The sequence below is a fragment of the Vombatus ursinus genome, unplaced genomic scaffold, assembly GCF_900497805.2.
Source record: "Vombatus ursinus unplaced genomic scaffold, bare-nosed wombat genome assembly UNPS02014785.1, whole genome shotgun sequence".
In the NCBI taxonomy this organism is placed as follows: Eukaryota; Metazoa; Chordata; class Mammalia; order Diprotodontia; family Vombatidae; genus Vombatus; species Vombatus ursinus.
Genome location: NW_020954563.1, coordinates 14,323,917 through 14,331,124, shown reverse-complemented (window position 1 = coordinate 14,331,124; position 7,208 = coordinate 14,323,917). Strand labels below are relative to the sequence as shown.

Below are 7,208 nucleotides of genomic sequence, written 5' to 3'. Positions count from 1 at the left end.
CCCCCCCCCCCCCCCCCCCCCCCCCCCGGGAGGGTGCCTCTCCACGCACTCTGGCCCTTTTTTTACTTGGGGAATTGGGTCGGGGGAGTCCAACCTAGGCAGCAATATTAGAGGCATGGATCTAGCCCCAGGAATGTCCCTAGGGATCTAAGAGCTGGGAGAGAATCCTTGAAGGATATTCACTGATACCACCCCATCACCCCCATCCCCATCCCAGCCAAGAGATTCCATTTCAACGCCCAGAACGTGAGCCCCTCCCCACCTTCTCTGCTTTATTTCATCTCATTCTCCTATGCTCCCATGGCTTTCTCTCTCTCTCCTCAGACCCTCCTTTACCTTTCCCCAATTCCTGTGGATCTTAGGAGGCCGTGTGCCACCGGATCTAGGGATGAAGGGGAGGGGCAAAGAGGGCTTGGGTCTCTGAAGCTGGAGGAGTGAACCCCAATAAGCTTGCCCTGGGTCTTGGGGGTGGGATGGCTCAATTTCCTATTCTTCCTAAAAGGGGACCAGTTCTCTGTCCTGATGCTGGGGTTAATATGGTGATAACCAGGGAGCTCAGAGGATGAGTGTGAAGAAACTAGAAAAACAGAACTGTGGGATGGGTTATAGAAGAACCCTGGGTACAGGCAGCAGCCCCACAGTAAGCCTAGATATGTTACTGTGTTTTGTACATAGTATTTAATACATGTTTGCTGAATTGGATAGAGGACAAACCAGCCTCTAGCCAATGCAATTCGTGAGATTGGGAGGGGGTGGGGCCCCTAGGGACAGAATTCCCCACCAGGCTCTATACCGTGGGCTCAGTTCCCCTCTGGGAGTCCAGGTCCAGGTCCCTGGATCTGGAAATAAGAGGTAGTAGGACAGAGTATCTAAATCCCAGCCCCATATGTGTGCCCTTTGTCCTGGGCAAGAGAGAAAGGCACAATAGCTGTAACTACTGGGAGCTTGGGTCTTGAGGGGTCCCATTAAAATCTTTGAGTTAGTCTTGAGTCTGAGGAAATCAAGTTAGCTCTGAATCTGGAGGATGAACCCTACTGAGCTAGTACTGAGTTTGGAGGATGAACCCTAATGCTGATTCTTAGAGTAGGGGCAGTAAATTAAATCTGAGACCCATAAGGGGACCAAGCTAGCTCTGAGTTCAGAGAAGGAATTGATTCAGGGGTGTGTGTGTGAGAGAGATCAGCGTTAACTCTGAGTCATAGATGGAGGAAAAGCTAACCTTGACCCTAGGGTGACCCCCATGAACTAACCCTGTTTCTGGGTGGGCAGTGAGTTAGCTTTGAGTCTGGATGGTTAGCTCAGGGGGCTAGCAATGAGTATATGGGGGCAATGAGGTAGCGCTGAGTCTGGAAGGGACCCCAATGAGTTAACTCTGTGTGTAGGGGAGGGGCAGTGAACCAGCTGGCTGGTTCTGGGGGAGGTGGTTACAAATCAGGGGGAATTTGTGGAGAGGGGTGGGGCAAGAGGCCTTGAGGGGCTGGGCGGGCCCCTCAAAATGGCTCCAGCAGCTGGAGTTCCAGCCCCAGCTGTACAGCCCCAGGGAGAGGCTGCTGCCACCTGCTGTGGTCTGAAGGCTCTGTCCCTGCCCTGGACCCTCTAGCTGAGGAGAGACTCTAAGGCTTCGAATCATTCTTCTTCCCTTGGTTTTCTGGGTTGTGGGTGGGGTGGGCACAAATCTGGGTATCACTGAGTGGGAGTAGCCTTTTTTTCAGTGCCCTGAAGCTCCCAGGGGGGTGGGGGCAGTTCTGACCCAAGTCTTATGTATATAGCTATTACCTAACATACCTTCCTCCCATGAGTCCTTCCTATGGTATTACCCCTTCCCCTCCCCCCCCAAATTTGGTCCCTTTCCACTACCTGGGGGGAATTCCTGTCCCACTCCCACCTCCCCTCCAAAGACAAAGTATTCTTTCTCTAAAAGATAAGACCTAGTCTTCACCTTCTGACAGTGAGACTGGGGGAGGATTCAGGGCTTGAGATGGGGTCTGGCTCTGGATAGGTTGAGGCTGATGGGAAGTTTAGGCTTGGGGGATTTGGAGGGAGGGGGCATCATGCACATACTGGTTCCTGCCACACCAGCATTGCACCACTGGCCTGAGGCCAGGGCCGGAGGGAAATTGGAGTTACTAAAATTAGCTGCCCAGGGACCAGTTGGTAGGAGACAGCTTCTCCTTGCCCTGACCCAAGTGCAGGGGCTGGGGCTATTGATGATAAAGAGGGCACAAGCTGGACAAGCTGCGGGGAGTGGGTCAGTCACCTGTCTTGCCCCAGCCTCCCTTGGATAGGGAATAGGGATAACTCTCAGCAGAGCTGAGCTGACAATAGCAGAGGCTGGTAGGGGGAGCCAGGCCAAGTCAGGATGACAAGGCTGGAACTCTCACTGGAGTCTGCCCAGAACCACTATATGTTGGGCTATTTAGGGTCTTAAATAAGCAGTACGCACACAGGGGGATGGAACATATCTCAGGATGCAGAGTTGAAAGAGAGCTTAATGATCACTTAGTCAAATCTTATTGACAGATATGGAAACTGAGGCTGGGAGAGGAGAAATAACTGGCCGAATGAAGGTCTCATAGATCTCAATGGGAGAACCAGGATTAGAACCTTGCTAATGCAATTTTAAAAGTAGTTTTTGATCTGCCCCCCATCCCCTCCTGCTCCCCTCCCACATCTCCAACCTGCTTGTGCCTGAACATGGGATGAGTCCATGACTGGAAGGAAGATGAGGGATTTAAGCAGGGGCTCTCCTGGCCATGATTTGAGACCTTTGTACTGCAGATGCTGGCCTGTTTCCCTTTATTCTCCTTGACCCCTGGGCCCATCCCTGCCTTCACTTATCCTTTGGAGAAAATGCTCCACATAGTAGGCATGTAATAAATGCTTATTGATTGACTGCCCTTCCACTCCAGGAGAAACACTTCATTCACTGCCCTGCTTCACACACAGAGTAAGATACCCTGCTACAACTAGCTTTCCCACTCGGGCTCCCTTTAGTGATAGGCAGCCCCACACCCAGAGTCTTGGCACTTAGGCCACCACAAAGCATCCTTGGAACTCAGTGTTTTGGGGTGTAGTCATAGCCCAAGCCCCTCCCACAGGCCCTTGATCATTAGAGGCACTGGCTTCCCAGGCACTGGGCCTTCCACCTCCATGGGCAGCCTACAGAGAGCCCAGTCCATGCAGCCAGATCAAGCGTCACAACCCATCTGGATTAGGAAGAGGGTTAAGGGGAGATTCACTTGACTTCAGGGTGGTAAGACTGAGGGAGATATAGTGGAGAGAGACCTGTAATAGGAATCAGAAGACCTGGGTTCAAAGGCCAGCTCTGGGTGACTTTGGAAAAGTAATTTCCCCTCTCTGGACCTGAGTTTCCTTAGGTGGGTTCTTTTCAGAGCCTATGAAACCTGGAAGCTTGTTTCTCAGGCTGTGAGTGAGTTGGGGAGGGGAGCCAGAGTCCTTGGGAGGGGTTTTAAGGAGGGACAGTCTGGTCTTGGGCAGACCTGTGGATAGTGTACTGGGCAGTCCTGGAGTCCTTACTTCTCACTCCAGCTTCAGTTTTGAGTAGAGGGTGAGGTGAAGAGGGCATGGCATGGAGCCCTTGACTCTGTCTCTCCCAGGAGTACAGAATGCAAAGATGAGGGAAGCTGCAGAGGCTGGCTGGCACTTCCTTATATCATTTTCCCCAGGGCTGATTTGAGGGAAGGTAGCACCAAACCCCAATCCCAGTCCAGGGGACCCATTCCAGGCAGAAAGCTTTCAGTCTTGGGGAGGCTAACATGGCCCTGGGTTACTTCAAAGAGGCCAGGGCAGTGAAAGAACTGGTTTTGAGGGCTTGGCTTTCTCTGAGACCAGCGGAGCTGATCCTAGAGCAGGCCAGAGATCTGGAGATGCCCTGCTTTCTACCCTGTCGCTGCCTGGGCAGCCTGGAATGGGAGCTAAGGAACAAAGTGGACCAAAAGGGCACATGAAGTTCCCAGATGACTCAGTTGGGTCAGGGTTTGGTGCCGATCGTCAGGTTAGGTGTAACTACCCCTCTAACAGCCCCTCTGGTGAAATTGTAGGATCATGGACTTCAAGTTGGAAGGGAATTTAGAAGCCATCCAGCCCAATCCTCTTATTTTACAGATGAGGAAACTGAGGTTCAGAGAGGTTAAATGATTTGCCCAAAGTCACCCAGATAGTAATTGGCGGAGTTAGGATTTGAACTCAGAGCCTCTGACTCCAATTCAGTGCCCTAAGGGACCCCAATGGGTTTTCTGAAGGCACTGTGAAGGAAAGTCCTTTTGTAAAATATTTCAGGAGCCTGGAATTTAAATACCAACCCAATTCTGCCCCCTGGCAGAGCACTGGGAATTCTGTCCCTGCTGCTGCCTCACTATGTGTCCTTTTACAAGTCAGTTCCCCACTGTGGGTCTTAATTTTCTCCTCTGGAAAGTAAGAAGGTGGAGGCGGGTGGAGAGGACCTTTGCCAGTTCTAAGATTCTGTTTGCAGGATGGAGGACTAAGGAGTGGGTGGCTAGCATGGCTTTCAAAGGGGCCCGGCTGGGGCTGGAAGGGAGCAGCAGCTGTCTGGGGCCCCCTTCCTCCGGCCTGGGCCACAGGTGGGCTTTCAAAGAGACACAACAGCTGCAGCTGATCTGGTAGCTGCCAGGAGCTCCCCAGCCCCACACAATTGCTTTCTTGAGGGTCTGGGGGTGGGGTAGGCCTATCCAGGAGGGAAGAAGCCCTCGGGATCCTGATGTCACAGGAAATGGGCTTTGTGAAGGACAGAAGGGAGGGAAGGGTTAGGTTTATCAATCACTGGTCTCTCCAAGCTCCTCATCTAGCTCTAATGGAACTTTCTCCTCCACTCTTTTTGCCTCCATCCTCTCAGCAGCCCTGGGGGCTCACAGATCCAGGCCACCTGGGGAATAACAATTTTGATAGGATCAGAGATTTAGAACTGGAAGAGACTTTAGAGATTATCTAATTGAATTATTTTACAGATAAGTCTCCTCCCCTCACCCCGGGCAAATGACTCGGTCAAGGTCACACTGGGAGTAAAAAGCAGAACAAGGATTAAAACTCCAAGGCCTCTTTCCACTATATCATACTAAAGACAACACGTTAAGGTTTATAAAGAGCTTGTTCAATACCCAGGAGTAGATTGTGTAGGTATTATCTCCATTTTACAGATGAGGAAAATGAGGCTCAGAGAAATTAGTAATATTAACTCACATCTCTATAGTGGCTTAAAAGTGCTTTCCCTGTGAGGTAGGTGGTGCAGGGATTATTCCCATTTGATTAGTGAAGTAACCAGCCTCTCTCAGTGAAAAGTCAAGGTGGTGGGCTGCTAGATTGGTGTGATAGCACCTCTGGCTTCCCTAGGCTCTTCTAAGTATGGGAAAGAGTTGGCTTTTGTTTCCTAGTAACTTTTCCATGTCCTAAGTCTCTCACTTGCCTATGGCTAGCTCCTAGGGGTGTGAGGATATTAAGGTTGGGTGAATCTGGAGGCTGAGTGGCTGCTTTAGTTGAAAGGTACTAGCTAAGCCTTGAGGCCAGGGGAACTGGCCTGAAGAGGAAAATGTGGTGACTCATTATCAGTCTGAGTAAAAGCCAGGGGTGGGGGTGGGAGTGGGGGTGGGGGCTGGACCGTGGAAATCCCAGAAGCTTGCTTTTTCACTACTCCCTCATGGTAGACTAGGGAGGGATCCTTAGTATCTCTCCTGCCTCAGCTTCTTCATCTGCAAAATGAAATCACAGAATATTAATCACGGAAGCCAACACTCTGATCTTATGCAGAAAGAAATTGAGGTCCAGAGAGGAAGGAAAGGACTTGTCCAAGATCATACACAGAGTGAATGGCAGACTCAAAACTAAAGCCCCAAACTCCTAACTGTCCAGTCCAGGATCTGAAAAGATTGGAGAGATGAGAACTGTGTCAAACAGACCAAGGCAGATAATAAACCAGTGAGGCTGTAACATCGAGGACGGGTTGGAAAGGTTGGGGTGGGGGTCAGGTTTGCTGAGAAAGTTTCTAGGGTAGAAGATGGAGAGGAGAGGAATTCTCCACCTGGAAAGCAGAAGTGGACAACTGGACCAGACAGGCTCCCTTTTGCCCCAGTGTAGAGGGTGGGTAGATAGGGAAGAGACTGGGATTTTAGTTTAGTTCTACAGCTCTCCCTAAGTAAGGCTCGCGGCAGAAACGGAAGAGGCCGCTTTTGGGAGGAAGGCAGGGTATGCCTAAGGGATGAGTCTTCAATCTGAGCATAGATAGAAGGCTCCAGGTTAGGGATAACTAATAGAGAGGAAGGTGGGGGGAAGAGGAGGGCAGAAGGCAGAATGGGAGTACTATTCTCTACTGGGAGTCGGGGAAGGATGCAGCTGAGGAGGGGGCTTGGAAGGAAGGGTGAGTCTAGGAGGGAGTAGGGCCCAGTTGACGGTCTGGGAGAAAGGCTGATTTGAAAAGGGGGTCTTGGGACTGGAAGAGGACTATGGAGTGGGAAGAGGAAAGACACATCTATTCCATCCCTCTGGGCTATGGCAGAAGGAAGGGGGTTTTGGGATCCCTGGGTAAGGGGCCGCCCACTCCTGCCAGGTCCTTTGTGTGTGAGCTTCAGCTCAGCCCGTGCTGAGGAGTTGGGACCGAGCCCGACGGCTGGGGGTTTGCCACATGGGGGAAGGGGGAAGTGGGGAAGTGCGTTTCCACCTCTTTACCCAGCCCTCCCCCCTCGGTGGGGGTGGGGCGCGCACGCGGGGCACGGGTAGCACAGCACGGGCCAGGTACGTTCCAAGCCAGCCAGCCAATGGGGAACGAGGGGAACCGTATCCAAGGAACGGTATCCAAGGAACCGTCTCCATGGAAGCGCCGTCGCACACCCCAGCGGCTCATTGACTAGGGCACCTATCCTCAAATCCCAACCATTATGACCCAACCTGGCCTGGTCGGTTAAGGCCAGGCCCCTGGGCTCGAAACTTCAGCCCCCACCCATCAGGCCTTGATGCCTCTACTCCAGCCCGGCAAGCTGCTCCCTCCAGGCTGGACTCGAGATCAAGGGTCAGAGAAGCATTTTCTTGCGGAGGCAAGGGTCAGCCGACCCAGACAGGGAAAGGAGAGGAGTGGAAGGGAGAGGGGTGGGAGCACTTGGAGGCCAGCGCTTCCTGCCTCCCCCGCTCCTTCCCTCCCTCCTTCCGAGGAAATGGCCCTGGCTGCGAGTTACCATGGTAAC

At 52.2% G+C, this 7,208-nt stretch overlaps 1 protein-coding gene across 1 annotated transcript in view; it reads left to right on the top strand.

The window, feature by feature from the left end:
* The window catches only part of DBN1 (drebrin 1), a 22,787-nt gene that overhangs the window by 1,071 nt on the left and 14,508 nt on the right, over positions 1 to 7,208 (top strand). The window lies entirely within an intron of this gene.